This window comes from Ctenocephalides felis, unplaced genomic scaffold (genome assembly GCF_003426905.1).
Source record: "Ctenocephalides felis isolate EL2017-DRISC unplaced genomic scaffold, ASM342690v1 CF-g0.4_SCAFFOLD_01170, whole genome shotgun sequence".
NCBI lineage: Eukaryota > Metazoa > Arthropoda > Insecta > Siphonaptera > Pulicidae > Ctenocephalides > Ctenocephalides felis.
Genome location: NW_020537324.1, coordinates 40592266 through 40611639, shown reverse-complemented (window position 1 = coordinate 40611639; position 19374 = coordinate 40592266).

The window sequence follows — 19374 nt, the reverse complement described above, 5'->3', positions numbered from 1 at the left end:
AAAATTCTCCGAGTTTAGACTTGTGTATTAGACATGTGTTCGATTTTCAATAATGTGTAATAAATCCACTCGGAGTACTTATAAATCACGCTTAAATTTAATTATTTTTTATGATTAAGTCAAGCATTTACACATATCAGCCTTAAGGCAAACACTTATAACTAGTTTCAATACATAACTTAATCATAAATACTTTATGGCAGCTTATAGCTATATTTAAATAAATTATCGACTTTTATTAATTATAGATTATTTTTATTATTTGAATGTTTAATTACGGTTTTAGAACTATATAACATAGAAAACATTAAACTCCGCGAACCATCCGTAAAAGAATCAATCAAAGCAAAAATTAACAAGATACAGTTTGAAAAGACATCACGTGTTATGCAAAACTTTTGAGAACACATATCTCCCTCTGTATCGCGAACAAGAAAGGCCATTTTAAAACGTTATTTTTTACAAACAAATTCTAAGATATTGTAAACATTTTAGTAATTCACAAATTGTGGTTAACATCCACATTTATTATTCATATACATTTTTGCACCATATAAAAATTTAAATTAGTGGTGTGTATGATCGTGCTTTAACCCAAATTGCTCGAACTTCCCGTACCATAACGAAATATGTTCGAGAAATATTGAATGTTTTCATATCGATTATTATAAATTCTGTAACATTGTCTAATATTTATAGAATTAAATAAAGATTTATATTAACTGAATTGCAAAGTTGAAAATATTTGTTTAAAGTATATTAGATCTTAATCAGAATTTACAGTTAAAATCTGAATTATTTTCGATATACAAAAAAAAAATCGTTTGAAAAAAAATAAAACAAAAAATTTTTTTTCCAAAAGCAATTATTTTGTTAAAACAAGCAGAAAGTTCTTTGAAACATTCAAATCGGACGCTTAGCTCATTCAAAAACTGCCATTTTTTGCACATTTAACTTTGTATCTCTGAAACCTCTGGCCTGCCTATGCCAAAAACTAATTACTAGTTCTACCCATCAGTACGAATTGAATGTTTTTTGGATCATTCAAATCGGATGCTCCGATCTCTTAAAAACTCGATTTCTATTTTCGGTACTTTTTGCTCCGTATCTCCAAAACGGCTGGACCTGCCTCTGTCAAAAACTAATCAGCACATCTCCCTATCAATAGGAATCGAATGTTTTTTGAACAATCCAAATCGGTTGATCCGTGCGCCCGAAAACGTGAACGAAAAATTGTATCCATACATACATACACACACATTCATTTTTTCTGAGATATGCCAAAATGTTCAGAAACCTTCAAATCGTGAAGAAATGTAAAAATTTTCAATTTCGATTTTTGGACGATTACAATAACATACCCTACGGGAAGTTAAAGCTATATATTCCTTCGGCTAAACGGATGTGGTATGAGTGATTTTCACCTTTACTCAGACCTATTAATTAAGCATAAAAATCCCGCAAATTCGGCCAAAACGTTTTGAAAAAAAATTATGGAAAAACCTGCAAAAGAAGAATTATGTATATATATATATATATATATATATATATATATATATATATATATATATATATATATATATATATATACTCAGCAAATCTTCTTTTAATTATGTTCTCTTCAAAATGTAAAATTTTAGGGTTGAAAAAATCGATATTATGATTTAAATTTTTAATATGATCAGTTAACATCGTTTTAAATTGTTTAGGATTTTTTGAGTTGTTATTATTTTTATGTATTGTTTTTGCAATTACATAACGACAGGGTCATAAACAAACGCTTCGACAATACGGCCCTGAACGAAACAAACACGTGGTTTCTTAATAGCGTGTGAAAATTTCTTAAAAAATGACAAATGCTGTCGCATTTTAAATTTAAAAAAAAAATGTTAACACATGCTAAAAACTGCTTTGAGAAAAATGTGACATTTCTATCTTAAACACCGAAGAGTAAATACATAGTTTCGACAACTTGTTAAGTTATCATGGTCATTAGTGTGTTCTACCATTTGTGATGTCAAAAAATATTAGGTTGTCAAATATCTCCCTTCCGCCTTTTTGTATTATAAACCAATATAAACCAATAGCAAAAAAGCGGAAGGGAGATATTTGACAACCTAATATATATCTTATCAATGTGCACATACTCATACCATGGATTAATAATGGTTTCATATGCTATATTAGGATACAAAATTGTAAGTGTTTTATTATTATTATTATTATTATTAACTTCCCGTAGGGTAAGTTATTGTAATGGGCCGAAAATCGGAATTGAAAATTTTTACATTTCTCGACGTTTTGAAGGTTTCTGAACGTTTTGGCATACCTCAGAAAAAATGGATGTGTGTGTGTGTGTGTGTGTGTGTGTGTGTGTGTGTGTATGTATGTATGGATACAAATTTTCGTCCACGTTTTCGGGCGTACGGATCAACCGATTTGAATGGTTTAAAAAACATTCGATTCCTATTAATAAGGAGAAGAGCTGATTAGTTTTTGGCAAAGACAGGTCCAGCAGTTACGGAGATAAGGAGCAAAGAGTGCAGAAAATAGAAATCGAGTTTTTGAGAGAACGGAGCATCCGATTTGAATGATCTAAAAAACATTCCATTAGTAATGATTGGGAGAAAAGGTTATTAGTTTTTCGCAAAGGCAGGCCCAGCCATTTCGGAGATACAGAGCTAAATGTACAAAAAATGGCAGTTTTTGAGAGAACTAAGCGTCCGATTAAATTGATTCAAAGAACTTTCTGCTTGTCTTAACAAAATAATTAATTTTGGAAAAAAAAAATTTAGTACCATTTTTTTTTTTTTTTTTTTTTTTTTTAATTTTTTGTATATCGAAAATAATTCAGATTTTATTTTTAATTCTGACTATAGTTCTAATATACTTTAAACAAATAATTTCAACTCTGCAATTCAGTTTATATAATTATTATAAATATTAGACAATAATACAATATTTATAATAATCTATTTGAAAACATTCAATATTCCTCGAACGTTTCGTTACGGTACGGGAAGTTCCAGCAATTTGCCTTAAGGCACGATGCCACCCACCCCACTAGTTATTCTTGTTTTCCATGAAATTTTCTTTCATATAATTTATTTAGTTTCAATTTTTATAGTTAATTTGGTTACCACTGAATGATGGCTAACATGCTAGCCGAAACGTATGGATTTTAAATAAATAAACTTTAAAAAAAACTCTCATACTATTTTTATTGATGTTACGCCCGAATATTAAACTCAAATTAAACATATATATCAACATCAAATTCAAGACTATTCAGATATATATATATATATATATATATATATATATATATATATATATATATCTTATATATATATAATTCTTCTGTAACTATGTATGAATGGTTAATCCTCCTAAACTATAATTCGGATTTTCATGAATCTTCCTGAAGTTTGTTTGGGCAATTTTCTAGAATTTTTAGATTCATAGAAATATAGTTAGATTGTAGAAATAAATGGAAAAAAATTACAAAAAACCGCTTATCATTGTTTGACCTTAAAAATATTTCAAGCTTAGTTTGACATTAAAAACAAATGAAGACTGTCATTTGCCAAACATTTCTATTCACTTATAGGCTAAGGCAATATTAAAATATAATAAATTCATTATTATAAATAAGGAAAATGTAATGTCTACATTATTAATGCCGAAAAGCAGCTGAGATGTGCCAAAAATTAAAATAATATAATAAAATGAGTCAACATGCGTCAGACAAGTGATGCGCATGCGTCTCACAGTTGTGAAATGTCAGTTCAATGTAATTACATACCCTATATTAAAATTGAATTTGACAGATTATTATTTTTTAACTAAACGTTAAAGAAAAATTAAAAGCGTTTTTTGCTAATATTTTCAGAAATATACATTTTAACAAAAATAATGAAATGACTAAAATTATATAAATTAATAGCTTGATAAATCACTGTTTATAGTGTTCTAGGAACAATATTAAGCTAGATATGAAAATGGGGTTTTATAGTCCTCAAAATAAGCTTTAAAATGAGTATTTCTGCATGTAAAATGAGTGAGCTATCATGCAAATAAAAGACGCATACAATGTTTTTTTCATTTGAATCAAATAGTTTATGAGTACCATTTCCACCAAAATTAAAAATTATTGTATTGTATTGATTGTATTGATCTTGATATATTCTAGAAAATACCATAACTTTAGTAAAAACGATTTTCAAAAAACTCATGATTTTATGAAAAAAATCTATTAAAAAAACAACCTATTTCTTATTATTATATCTCTGAAATTCAAGGGTTTTTTCTGAATAATTATTGCTTTTTATTATTTTTTTGTTATAATAATATAAAAAACAAAAATAACTATATAATTTTGATAGAGTTATAATTGTTTAAAGAGTGCGCGGCTGTAAACCACAGTGTCTTTCAAGCCCTTTAACTCTTCGCCGTTTTAAAACAAGAGAAGTACTGGTAAAATTTATGATAGAGTAAGTTGTAGCTCATCTAATTACCTTTAAAATAGTATATTACAAGTTCTGATAAAATCAGAATTAAAAGAGTTATAATCCAATTAATGCCGGGGGTGGTGAAGGAGTGCAAGTTGTTTTCACTTCTGAACTTTAGATTAGGATTAGCATATTTCCAAAACATCAAGCAAATTGGAGCATAGTAAAAAAATTCGCAGAGCACACGCTTTTTTATTCTCTATTTACTGCATTTGTTTATCGTTGGTTGAATAGAGCACATGTGAACAGGATTTGACAAATTAATTCACTTCAAATATAAACTTATTAAGTGATAATGTATATTGAATTATTCGTGAAAAATGCAATTTAGATATTAAAATTACTAAAAGCCAGTTAAAATATGGTACGAAATTATAAAAATTATAGGCAACATTTTCGAAGCAATTATTTTGGGTAGAAAATTTGGAAAATCAATGTTTTAGTCGTGAATAAATAAAAAATCATTCATTTATACATTTACATCTCCAGGTATGACTAAAATTATTGGATAACCCTTGGCATTAAAATAAATTGAGCTATTGGAAATACATTTGTTCTGTTAATTGCAGTGTATAATTTTTAATATACAATTTTATTGAACATATTTTAATATTTGTTAAAGGGATAATTAAAGTGTTAACTGTGGGAATTGAGAATCATAATTTTATTTGAAGCAGTTCTACATTTAACATCGCTCATATTTGTGTAAATAGTAATTCGAAAAACAATAATTATTATTTTCAACTGAACGGTGTAAATATTAGTACAGGATTTAAAAAAAATACAGATGAGGGTACAGGACAACGTCTGTCGGGTCATCTAGTATATATATATATGTATATATATATATATGAGTAAGTTCTTCAAGGGCATACATCAAATAAAAGGCAAAGATTTAGAAGTTAATCTTTAATTTTTCCAAACGTTTCGACATAGTATTTTATGTCATCATCAGTGGATCTACAGAATGAATATTGAAAAATTAATATAAACTAGGAAAAAATGACAGAAATTGGAAAAAGAACTATAGATATAAGTAATATAATTATAACAATAACAATTATACTTAACAGATAGATAAACAAGAGAAATGAAAAGTAAAAAGAAATATATACAAACATACAAAAGCGTAATATATATACATAAATATACACACAAACAAACATGTATATATAATATACATGTACAAACACGTGCACGGGCGCACAAACACGGGCGAAGACAGGTCTAGCCGTTCCGAAGATACGGGGCAAAAAGTGCCGAAAACGGTAACTCAGTTTTTAAGAGAACGGAGCGTCCGATTTTAATAATTCAAAAAACATTTTACTTGTATTGACAAGGTGAAGAACCAATCAAATTTTCATGAAGGCAGGTCTAGCGGTTTCGGAGATCTAATGAAAAAAGTAAAAAAAATGTCATTTGGCGGTCAAAAATGATCATTAGACATATGCACATCAAATTATCAGATATTTTATAGAGATTTTAACAATAAGTATACATTTTGTTAACATTCTTATGGGTTCCGTACCAATGTTTACGCGCTAAACTGCGAAATTTAAAAAAAAAATTAAAAAAATTTTTTTAATTTTTTTTTCAAAAAAAAGTAATTTTTTGTCCAATTTATAGTTTTTCAAAAATCTAATTTTTTGGAAGTAAAATTTTTTCAAAAATGTTAATTGTTTTTAAAAAAATAATAATTTTTGATACGGGAAGTTCCAGCAATTTGCCTTAAGGCACGATGCCTTAATTGCCTTAATTCCACTTACAGCTAGTCGTAATTTTAACTTTATTAAATTGCTCAGTAATTTAGAATATGGTTTACAGCAAATTAAAGATCTTAAAACTAAAGTTCACACTAGAAATCTTTTTTGTAAAAAATTCATCTCACATATTAATTCCTATAATACCAAACATACAACTTACGATAATATTCTTAGAGACCTTAAAGCTTGCAAAATATTTCTCAAAAATCATATCGGATATAGTGGTCACTAAAGCGGATAAAGGCAACATCACCGTTATCATAGATAAAGACTATATAAATTAAATATCTGAATTATTACTTGACACTAATACTTACAAAATTACCAATAACGATCCAACTGAATACATAAACCGTACGTGCCATAAATATTTAGACAAATTAACAGCAAAAACAACTAACCAAAGAGATAACATCTGACCGGAAAAATTTACACCCATATTTCCCCAGACTTTATGGCCTTCCCAAAATCCTCAAAAATAATTTACCTTTTAGACCAATAGTTTCAGACATTAATACCCCTCTATATAAACTCTCGAAATACATAAGTAACATTATAACTACAATAACAAAACAATCACTACACTACATAAAAAATTCTTATGAACTCGTTACTGACTTAAAACACAAGATAAATTATATACCAGACAAATGCGAACTAATTAGCTTAGACGTAGTCTCACTTTTTACTAATGTACCCCTGGACCTTATTTTAGATGCTATAACAACCCGATTGGTTGAAATTTCCCCGCTGACTTCTTTATCTTTGCACTGGTTCGTTGCATAAACTGTCAAGTTCATTGTCTCTAACACTTATTTTGAATTCAATGGCTCTTTCTATTATCAAATTTTTGGGGCGCCAATGGGGTCCCCAGCAAGTCCATCTCTAGCAGAAATATCTTTACAACTTCTTGAAAATACAATTTTTAAACATTACAATAAACATATTTTTTATTACCGTTATGTAGATGACATTCACTTGTATCCCTAGTGATGATGTCACTATGATAATTGATCAATTTAATAACGTCAATAAAAAATTAAAATTTACAGTAGAATCAGACAATGAACTCGATAAGTTTCTTAGACATAAAACTTATACGTAATACGAATAACAAACTAATAACAAATTGGTACCAAAAACCAACTAACTCTGGACGTTACCTTAATTATTTTTCTTATCATCCACTCAAAATGAAAATAGGTACTATAATAAATCTAACTGACCACGCAATACTTCTATCGGACAAAACATTTTGGGACAACAACATCAATTTAATTACGAAAATTTTAACAGACACTTCCCTTAAAACTTATAAACTCCGTAACCAGTAACAGACGAACATACCTTTTGAATAAAATGAACAGTTCCACAGTACAAAACGATTTACCTGACTCAGAAACTCTGGTGTGATATGTTTGCCATACATTAAAAAATTTTATGTTTCTTGGAAAAAACTTTTTTATAAATCCGGACTTCGACTAGTACTATTTTTACCAAAACAAAAACCCCTTTTAATACCGAACGACTTAGAAATCTCGTCTATCAAATTAATTGTCTAGATTGTAATTTAATTTACATAAAACACAATATGGACTTTTCTAACCCGACTGTACTACAATTCGAACAAAATTTATTCAAACGAAGAATTATAGAAGGATGTTTTTTAACTATTTATAGCAATAAAACAATAAATAAACGGAATGAACTTAACACGCTGTGCGACACTAATCTCCTTTATTTAGATAGTATTTCCAAATTTCTCACAAAACAATAAAAACGACGCGCAAAGGATTTGCAATTTGTTCCACACATGTGTAAAATCTTGGTAAAAAATATTTTTTGAAAGTCCTTTCTCCTTTACATCTTCAACCAGTTGACGAACAACACACTATCCAATCGTGATTTTTTAAATAAGTATTTTGTGAAAATGTTGTTTAATTACAAGTTTAATGTTTATAATACATAGTGTAGTGCATGACCATATTTTGATACCATGGATTATTAAAATTTTCCAATTTAACACTAAGAATAACTAATTTTCCACTGAATGAAGGCTAGGATTATAGCCGAAACGTATGGATTTAAAATAAATTTTTGAAAGAAATTCATGTTCTTTATTGATGTTATGCCCGATTACTAGACTTTGTTAATACGTATGTCAACATCAAATTCAGAATCATACAACATATATATATATATATATATATATATATATATTGTCTCTATTCTCTGTAATTAATTATTGTCAGGACTCTATAAATTAAATAACAACACGGTGCAGTAACCTTTATAACTTTTTATTCAATATCTCACCAGTCCGTCTCTACGCTTACACTCTGTGACTCACTCTGTTTCCGACTTCCTTCTCGCAACATTCACACTGTTCGTACTGTCACTCATGCCAACTGCACACACACGCTTAAGTCTTACCAACATCAACATTACCAACCGCACGGGACTGTCATGGTCCGCGCCATATTCAAACATGCATTCAAACATTCACACAATATATTTCGCTAACAGTTCGGCCAAACCTGACCCCACAATCGCTCTCGATTGACTAACAAGAATCTACTTAGCGAAATATACAAATTCACCTCATATTACATTATTACAAGTTATTACCTTACCATATTACATTATTACAACAAACAAATATAATATTTCATTCATTTATTAATGTCCTTACACTTACTGTCTTTATTTCGCTTATCAGGAATACATATTTCTTCTTCCGCTTGGTTAATGTCAATGGCCCATAATGATCAATATGTATCACCAGAAATGGCTTATCCCCCTTTGGGATATTATGCAAATAGCCTTCATGTCGTCCAGACTTCGGTGAATATGTGATACATTTTAAACAATTCTCAATAAAATTCCTTACCCTGGCTGTCATTCCACTAAACCAGTAACTAGTCTTTAACCCATTAATCGTACGCTCCAGCATGCCCTAACTGCTCATGCTCAATTCTAATTACATTGTCAACCATTTGCTGCGGTACCCAAAATAAAAGGTCATCTCCTTGCTTCCGATATACAAGGCCATCTCTCAATTCATAAAATTTACTCTCTTTTACCTCTAGCTCACACCTTATTGCTTTTATCTCCTCGCTCAAATGAGTTCTCCTCCACCACCAACAGTTCATGACATCGACTGAGCGCATCGACATGTTGCATCCTAGCTGCACCCCGATGTTCCAACTCATAGTCATAATTCTGCAAAATTAAAAACCACCTTAATAATTTAGGGTTTACCTCCTTCTTCTGCAATGCCAGCTTCAAGCTGTTACAGTCCGTTACGAGTTTGAACTTTATCCCATACAGGTAGACATGGAATCTCTGTACAGCATAAACTATCGCCAGCATTTCAAGCTCAAAGCTATGAAGTTTGGACTCCGCTGAGGATGCTCTCTTGCTATAATAGCAAGTGGGGTGCCAAGCCCCATCCTTCTGCTTCTGTAGCAAAACCGCTCCATAGCCTCGACTGCTTCCATCCGTATGCAACTCGGTTGGTGCTGACGGTGAATATATAGCCAGTACAGAACGCTTCACCAACTCCTGCTTCACCGACTCAATGGCTGCAACCGCTTCCTCGTTCAATTGAAACGACTCGCCTTCCTTGCACAAATCATATAGAGGCTTACACCTAATGCTAAAATTTCTTATAAACTTCCTAAAATAACTTATTAGTCCTAAAAATGATCTTAACTGTCTAAATGTCTTTGGCACTGGATAATTTACCACTGCACTAACGTTAGTGTCACTAGGTCTAATACCATCCTTATCCACATAATACCCTAAATAAACTATAGTCTCCGTGGCAATCAACAGATCGTCCATATACACAATTATTTCACAACACCCGATGAATTCTCGCAACACCTCACTGATATACCTCACAAATACACTTGGGCTGTTGCAAAACCCAAACGGCATGCGGATACACTCAAATTGTCCTTGTGCACACACGAAACTGGTGTACTTTCTGCTGTCTTCTTTTATTACGATATGGTGGAACGCATCCTTCAAATCAAGTTTAGTGAAAAACTGCTTACCTTTCAATGCATCTAAGCAGTCGTCTATCCTAGGGCTAGGATAGGGGTCCTTCACCACTCTCTTATTTAGCTCTCTGTAATCAATACACAGTCTAACGCTCCCATCTCGTTTTCGTACAATAACTATGGGTGAACAATACTCCGAAGTGCTCGTCTGTATTATTCCCCGATTAAGCCAATCCTCGATTATTTCACCCCACTGTGTTCTCTCATAGTACGATACTCTCCGTGGCCTCACATGGAATGGTGTAGCGTCAGCTTTCAAATTTATGGCCATTTCCATTTTCACAGCCGGTTCAGAAGGCAGCGGGGCTTCTAAATATTCTTGTCTAATAACCTCTCTAACCCTTCGCTGAGATTCCACCTCTAAACCGTCTCCTACATCAATCTCGACCTCCTTATCACTATTATTATTACTTATAACTATCATCAATATACTATCACTCTCTTTCCGCTCAATAGTCACTCTTTTCCCTATATTAACATTTAAGTCTTCATGATTTATCATGTCACGACCAAGTAAGCACACCAATGTCATCGTTCCTCTAGGCACCACATAAAATTTTAAGACTACGGACACACCAAAAGCACAAAAAGTCACAAGCCGTTCTACCGTTCCCAACACTTTCAACTTCGAACCGTTAATTCCTTCAAAACGGCCGTTACTCGTGTCTGACAGTTGTGTCCCGGTTGGCAACACTTCCTCAGACAGCATAGATATCGGCGATCCCGTATCCACTACGCCGTCCATCTGCGTACCGCCCTCTATGGAGACGTCCACCGTATATGCAGGCACTAGATTAATTAACATCGTCGTTGTACTGTCGGGGGCCGGTTGCACAGACTGCGCCGATTGCGCCCCTCTATTGCTATTTCTCCAACAATCCTTCTGCGCATGGCCTAGCTTCCCGCACGTATAGCATGTTCCTCTTCCGTCATTTTTGGGCTTAAGGCATCTCGAAGCTAAATGCCCCATACCTCCACAATTAAAACATTTGACACCTCCGCTGTGCGGTTCCATTCTTGGGAGCCCTGTCGGCTGTACTTTCTTCGGCGGCACCGAACTAACGCCCCGTTCTGTCGACGTTAATTTATTCATTACACTTAAAAGTGTACTTAAATCTTGAAAACGATTCATTTTCGCTTGGGCCTGAAGCGTCGGATTGTCGAACCCATCAATCATGTACGCCAACATCGTCCTCCGAAATCCCTGCTCGGTTGCCCAGCGCCATTTTCTCTTGGAAATAGGAGCTAAAGGGTTCCTGCCTCCGCCATCTCCGGGCTTCGAATCGCCTCATCCTCGTCATGCGATCTTCGCTGTTTCTGAAGAAAGCTGTCATCGCCCTTTTAATCTCGTCGTAGGTATAAGTGGCGTATTCTGCTTTACTAAAAAACCACGACTTAGCAGCTCCCGTCAATTTGGATATCATCAATACAGCCATCTTCCTTTTGGTCACGTCGTACGTATCACGAACGGCTTCTATGCGCTCGAAAAACGAATTCACACATTGTTCCGCCGAACCTCCAAATTCTGGCAGCATCGCCAACAATTCACTACTCGTTATATTTTCCACTTTATCACTGTTTGTGGACTTGATTAAGTTTATCAGATCGGTCAATGAGAGCAGGCTCAGAGCTTCTGGCGCCATGCCTTCATTATTAACTCCTGTTGCCATTTTATTTTAAATCTTTAAATTTCTCGACAATCCTGAATTTCTCAACACAACTATTACTGCACCTTAACTAAATAATATTGCTAGCACACCTTGCTTACAATATTTCCACTATACTGTTCACCTTAGTCAGCCACGTGCTGAACTAACTTTTACACTTTTCGCCGAAACAAAAACAAAACAAAAAAAAAAACACCACACTTGGTCTGATAGCGTCGCACACCTGCTTACTATCACAACCCTCGTAGTTATTAATCCACCTGATTAATAATACACGCACTTGTAATTATTGGACCTATCACCTATTCCAATAACAACTTTAACTAAAAATCACACACTAATTATCTCAGTAATTATCGGTAATTATCCCGGTAATTATCCCACTTCTGAAACTATTACCAACATCAACATTACCAACCGCACGGGACTGTCATGGTCCGCGCCATATTCAAACATGCATTCAAACATTCACACAATATATTTCGCTAACAATATATATATATATATATATATATATATATATATATATATATATATATATATATATATATATATATATGAATGAGTTCTTGAGGGCGATACATCAAACAAAGAAAAGGCAAATATTTATAAAAGAATATTTTACTAAAAGAATATTTATAAAGAATCTTTCTGTCACTAGGTCTAATACCATCCTTATCCACATAATACCCTAAATAAACCGTATGTCTATATACAAAACTACACTTCTGAATCTTCAACCTTAATCTATTCACACTCAATGTCTTTAGCACTCTCTGCAAAATATTCAAATGTTCATGTATAGTCTCCGTGGCAATCAACAGATCGTCCATATACACAATTATTTCACAACACCCGATGAATTCTCGCAACACCTCACTGATATACCTCACAAATACACTTGGGCTGTTGCAAAACCCAAACGGCATGCGGATACACTCAAATTGTCCTTGTGCACACACGAAACTGGTGTACTTTCTGCTGTCTTCTTTTATTACGATATGGTGGAACGCATCCTTCAAATCAAGTTTAGTGAAAAACTGCTTACCTTTCAATGCATCTAAGCAGTCGTCTATCCTAGGGCTAGGATAGGGGTCCTTCACCACTCTCTTATTTAGCTCTCTGTAATCAATACACAGTCTAACGCTCCCATCTCGTTTTCGTACAATAACTATGGGTGAACAATACTCCAAAGTGCTCGTCTGTATTATTCCCCGATTAAGCCAATCCTCGATTATTTCACCCCACTGTGTTCTCTCATAGTACGATACTCTCCGTGGCCTCACATGGAATGGTGTAGCGTCAGCTTTCAAATTTATGGCCATTTCCATTTTCACAGCCGGTTCAGAAGGCAGCGGGGCTTCTAAATATTCTTGTCTAATAACCTCTCTAACCCTTCGCTGAGATTCCACCTCTAAACCGTCTCCTACATCAATCTCGACCTCCTTATCACTATTATTATTACTTATAACTATCATCAATATACTATCACTCTCTTTCCGCTCAATAGTCACTCTTTTCCCTATATTAACATTTAAGTCTTCATGATTTATCATGTCACGACCAAATAAGCACACCGATGTCATCGTTCCTCTAGGCACCACATAAAATTTTAAGACTACGGACACACCAAAAGCACAAAAAGTCACAAGCCGTTCTACCGTTCCCAACACTTTCAACTTGCTTACAATATTTTCACTATACTGTTCACCTTAGTCAGCCACGTGCTGAACTAACTTTTATACTTTTCGCCGAAACAAAAACAAAACAAAAAAAAACACCACACTTGGTCTGATAGCGTCGCACACCTGCTTACTATCACAACCCTCGTAGTTATTAATCCACCTGATTAATAATACACGCACTTGTAATTATTGGACCTATCACCTATTCCAATAACAACTTTAACTAAAAATCACACACTAATTATCTCAGTAATTATCGGTAATTATCCCGGTAATTATCCCACTTCTGAAACTATTACCAACATCAACATTACCAACCGCACGGGACTGTCATGGTCCGCGCCATATTCAAACATGCATTCAAACATTTACACAATATATTTCGCTAACAATATATATATATATATATATATATATATATATATATATATATATATATATATATATATATATGAATGAGTTCTTGAGGGCGATACATCAAACAAAGAAAAGGCAAATATTTATAAAAGAATCTTTAATTCCAAACGTTTCGACATTCAATTTAATGTCATCATCAGTGGATCTAAAAACAGTATAAAAATTGGTATAACTATTAATTATAAAATATATGGATTGGTATAGAAACTATAGATATAAGAGAAGATTTAACAGAACAGAAACACTTAACAACAAACAGAATATAAAAGATAGAAAAGGTAATAGAAACTAGATATTAAATAGATAAAAAAGAAAAAAGAGTATATATATATATATATATATATATATATATATATAAAAATAAGTCGGGTTTTCCTTCCTGACGAAATAACTCCAGAACGCACGAACCGATTTCGATAATTTTGCATTCGTTGGAAAAGTCTCGGGCTTCGCAAGGTTTATAGCTAAGAAAATTAGTTGTGCATGGCATCGTGCCTTAATGCAAGCTGCTGGAACTTCACGCACCGTAATTAAAAAATCGAGTAATGTCATTAGTGAGAATTATCAGAATTATGCTTGGTTAAGACAACGAGCAATTCTTGCCAAAGAATAATGATGTACACGCCCTAAATTTCACGATTCAATCAAAAATTGCTGGCGATTTGGTGACATACCAATGATTCTGACTGGTCTTCCGTTTGACTTCAAACGATTGCAATATCCAGTTCGCCTTGCGTTCGCAATAACATGTCGCAAGGCTAATCGCTAAGTGTTTGCGGGATAAATTTCAAATAGATTATTTAGAAAATCATTGTTTATCACATGGGCAGTTATACGTTGCCTGTTCACGAGTTGGAAAACCATCCGCTTTGTTTGTGTTAATGTCAGACCAAAAAACAAAAAATATGGTTTACCAAAGATCACTTTCATGAAACGGATAATTTGCGGATTCACTTTCATTTACTTAGAGAAGTTCAACTAAAAAACACTTCATTTTTGTTTTCAAAATGAATTCGTTACTGTTGTATAATAAAATCAAATTTTTCCTTCTAAAATATAAAACAAACAAAAAATTTCTTCATCTTTCTCACGAAACCATCTGGTGGCGAAACGGAGTTCGTCGGGTTTGCTAGTATATATATATAAATATATACATGTATATATATATACATGTATATATGTATCATGTCTGAGAGGAACGTTGTGTTTATGTATTTTAGGAAGTCCGTAGAGTTTGGGGTTGTAAGGGTGAAGGTTTTTAATTGTTAGTGAGATTTGTGGAGTAATTTGTTTGTTCGAGACTAAGTTGTTCACAAATTTATGAAAAGTACGGTTGATTCGGTCGGTGGGATCGGAGTTAATGGGAGAATATGTTTTTGTGTCTGAAATTAATTCGGAGACTTTTTCCAGGTACGTAGTTTTATCTAAAGATTAGAGTCATTTTAGATAAAACTACGTATCTACAAACAATTTTGGCCTTCTAACTTATCCCTCATCCGCACGACTTTAATCAACAACTCATATCTACCGCACCTCATTAACTCCGTCACCTCCAATAGACTCAAAACTCTCAACAGTACGAATTCTTTTTTTTTCCCAGAAAAAAATTCTAATAGACAATAATTTTATTGGTAACGTTTGTCTACTATATATAAAAGAACTTTTTCCAGTGTGGAAAAAACTTTTCCATAAGGTAGACATCAGGTTAACTTGCAATATAGATTTAACCCTCATTTCCCTTTATTCAAATCTCAAATCACCCACTAGCTGAGAACGGACGTCCAATATTGTCTACAAAATAGATTGCAATAATTGCCTTTCGTCTTATGTGGGTGAAACTGGACAAAATCTGATAAAAAGACTTAAACAACATGACAATAATTTTAAAAACCCTAACCAAAGCCAAACGATGATTACAGACCACATCAAAAATTTTAAACACACATTTAACTTTTATACTGCCCGTATTCTTTATCATGAACGAAACACAATTCAGCAACGTTTTGCAGAATCTTGTTACATAACCTTAATTAAAAATAGTGTAAACAAAAGAAATGATACCTCCTTACTCTGCGAAAATTACCAAGTTATACTTAATACCGTTTTTAAATTTATTTCCATTGAGTAAAATTAAACCTGTGTAATATAGTCGGTAAATTTGTTTTTTTCGTTTTTTTTAATTTCTATTAATCATTTAAAACTAAATCCGTTCATGTAAACCTCACCTAACCTTACACATTCAATTCCGAACATAAAACCCTAGCCTTACTCGCCCACACATTGCTACGATTGTAAAAACCTTTTAGTGTCCTCAAAACAAAATTTCATACCACATGTTTTTCACTTTTGCCTCGGGAAGTGTAGCGGTAACATAGCCTGTGGTCTGTGCAAAAATACTTAAAAAAAATTTTCCACAGTTTTGCAAAACAAAACTCTCATTATTTTTCTTGCTAAAAAAAATTCATGATTATCGACTGGTTGGTTGTATCAATGTTAGTGCAAAATTCTGTGATGTGTACACATTTTTAGATATAAAATATGTACCATATTCAATGTAAGTTTCATTTTTATCTTTCTATTTTCGTATATATATATATATTTTTTTTTTTCTGTGTGTATATATGTACGTAGGCATGTACATGTTTATGTATATATATATATATATATATATATATATATATATTTTGTATGATTCTGAATTTGATGTTGACATATGTATTAACAAAGTCTAATAATCGGGCATAACATCAATAAAAAACATGAATTTCTTTCAAAAATTTATTTTAAATCCATACGTTTCGGCTATAATCCTAGCCTTCATTCAGTGGAAACTAAAAATAAAATTAAAAACTAAAACAATTGAATTGGAGTGAAAAGAAAAAAATAAAATAGTAATTAGTACTTACAATTAGTTGATCTTAGTGTTAAATTGGAAAATTTTAATAATCCATGGTATTAGGATATGGTAATGCACTACACTATGTATTATAAACATTAACTTGAAATTACACAATATTTTCACAAAATACTGTATGAAAAAATCACAAATGGATAGTGTGTTATTCGTAGACTGGTTGAAGATGTAATGGAGAAAGACATTTTTTTAAAAAATATTTTTACCAAGATTCTGCACATGTGTGGAACGAATTGTAAAACCTTTGCGCGAACGCTTTTATTGTTTTGTAAGAAATTTGGAAATGTTATCTAAATAGAAGAGATTTGTGTCGCACAGCGTGTTGAGTTCATTCCGTTTATTTATTGTCTTATTGTTATAAATAGTTAAAAAAGATCCCTCTATAATTCTTCGTTTAAATAAATTTTGTTCAAATTGTAGTACAATCGGATTAGAAAAGTCCATATTGTGTTTTAAAGTGTATATATGGTCTGCAAGAACTGTTTTGAATTGTTTGGGTTTTTTTTGAATTGTTTTTATGTTGTTGTAACCGTTCATTGAGGTTCTGGCTAGTTTCTCCTATGTAAATTAAATTACAGTCTAAACAATTTATTTGATAGACGAGATTTCTGAGTCGTTCAATATTAAATGGGGTTTTTGTCTTGGTAAAAATAGTGCTAGTAGTTGTACTAAAATTGGTTACAAGTCGAAGTCCAGATTTATAAAAAAGTTTTTTCCAAGGAACATACAATTCTTTAATGTATGGCAAACATATTACACCAGAATGAGTTTCTGAGTCAGGTAAATTGTTATGTACTGTGCAATTGTCCATTTTATTCAAAAGGTACGTTCGTCTGTTACTAGTTACGGAATTTATAAGTTTTAGGGGATAAGAGTTATCTGTTAAAATTTTTGTAATTAATTTGATGTTGTTGTCCCAAAATGTTTTGTCCGATAGAAGTATTGCGTGGTCCGTTATATTTATTATAGTACCTATTTTTATTTTGAGTGGATGATAAGAAAAGTAATTAAGGTAGCGTCCGGAGTTAGTTGGTTTTTGGTACCAATTTGTTATTAGTTTGTTATCTGTAGTCCGTATAAGTTGTATGTCTAAGAAACTTATCGAGTTCATTGTTTCCAATTCCACTGTAAATTTTAATTTTTTATTGACGTTATTAAATTGATCAATTATCATAGTGACATCATCACTAGGGATACAAGTGATAATGTCATCTACATAACGGTAATAAAAAATATGTTTATTGTAATTTTTGAAAATTGTATTTTCAAGGAGTTGTAAGGATATTTCTGCTAGAGATGGACTTGCTGGGGACCCCATTGGCGCCCCAAAAATTTGATAATAGAAAGAGCCATTGAATTCAAAATAAGTGTTAGAGACAATGAACTTGACGGTTTTCCTGAACCAGTGTAAAGATAAAGAAGTCAACGGGGAAATTTCATTCCATCGGATTGTTATTGCGTCTAAAATAAGGTCTAGGGGTACATTAGTAAAAAGTGAGACTACGTCTAAGCTAATTAGTTTGTAGTTGTCTGGTATATAATTTATCTTGTGTTTTAAGTCAGTAACGAGTTCATAAGAATTTTTTATGTAGTGTGGTGATTGTTTTGTTATTGTAGTTAAAATGTTACTTATGTATTTTGAGAGTTTATATAGGGGAGTATTAATGTCGGAAACTATTGGTCTAAAAGGTAAATTATTTTTGTGGACTTTGGGAAGGCCATAAAGTCTGGGAAAATATGGGTGTAAATTTTTCAGGTCAGAAGTTATCTCTTTTGTTAGTTGTTTGTTTGTTGTAAGTTTGTCTAAAAATTTATGGCACGTGCGATTTATGTAGTCAGTTGGATCGTTATTGGTAATTTTGTAAGTATTAGTGTCAAGTAATAATTCAGATATTTTATTTATATAGTCTTGCTTGTCTATGATAACAGTGATGTTGCCTTCATCCGCTTTAGTGACCACTATACCCGGATGATTTTTGAGAAATATTTTGCATGCTTTAAGGTCTCTAAGAATACTATCGTAAGTTGTATTTTTAGTATTAAAGGAATTAATATGTTGGATGAATTTTTTACAAAAAAGATTTCTAGTGTGAATTTTAGTTTTCGGATCTTTAATTTGTTATAACCATATTCTAAATTACTAAGCAATTTAATAAAGTTAAAATTACGACAAGTAGCAGGAACTGAAAAATTGGGTCCTAAAGCGAATATGTACAATAGTCTGTCTGGTATGTCGATAGAAGAATAATTTTTTAACCATTTATCAATAATATTTTTATCTAAAATTATTTTGTTATTTTCTAATTTGTTTTGTAATAGTTTATTAAATTTGTTAGTATACGAAAGTTTC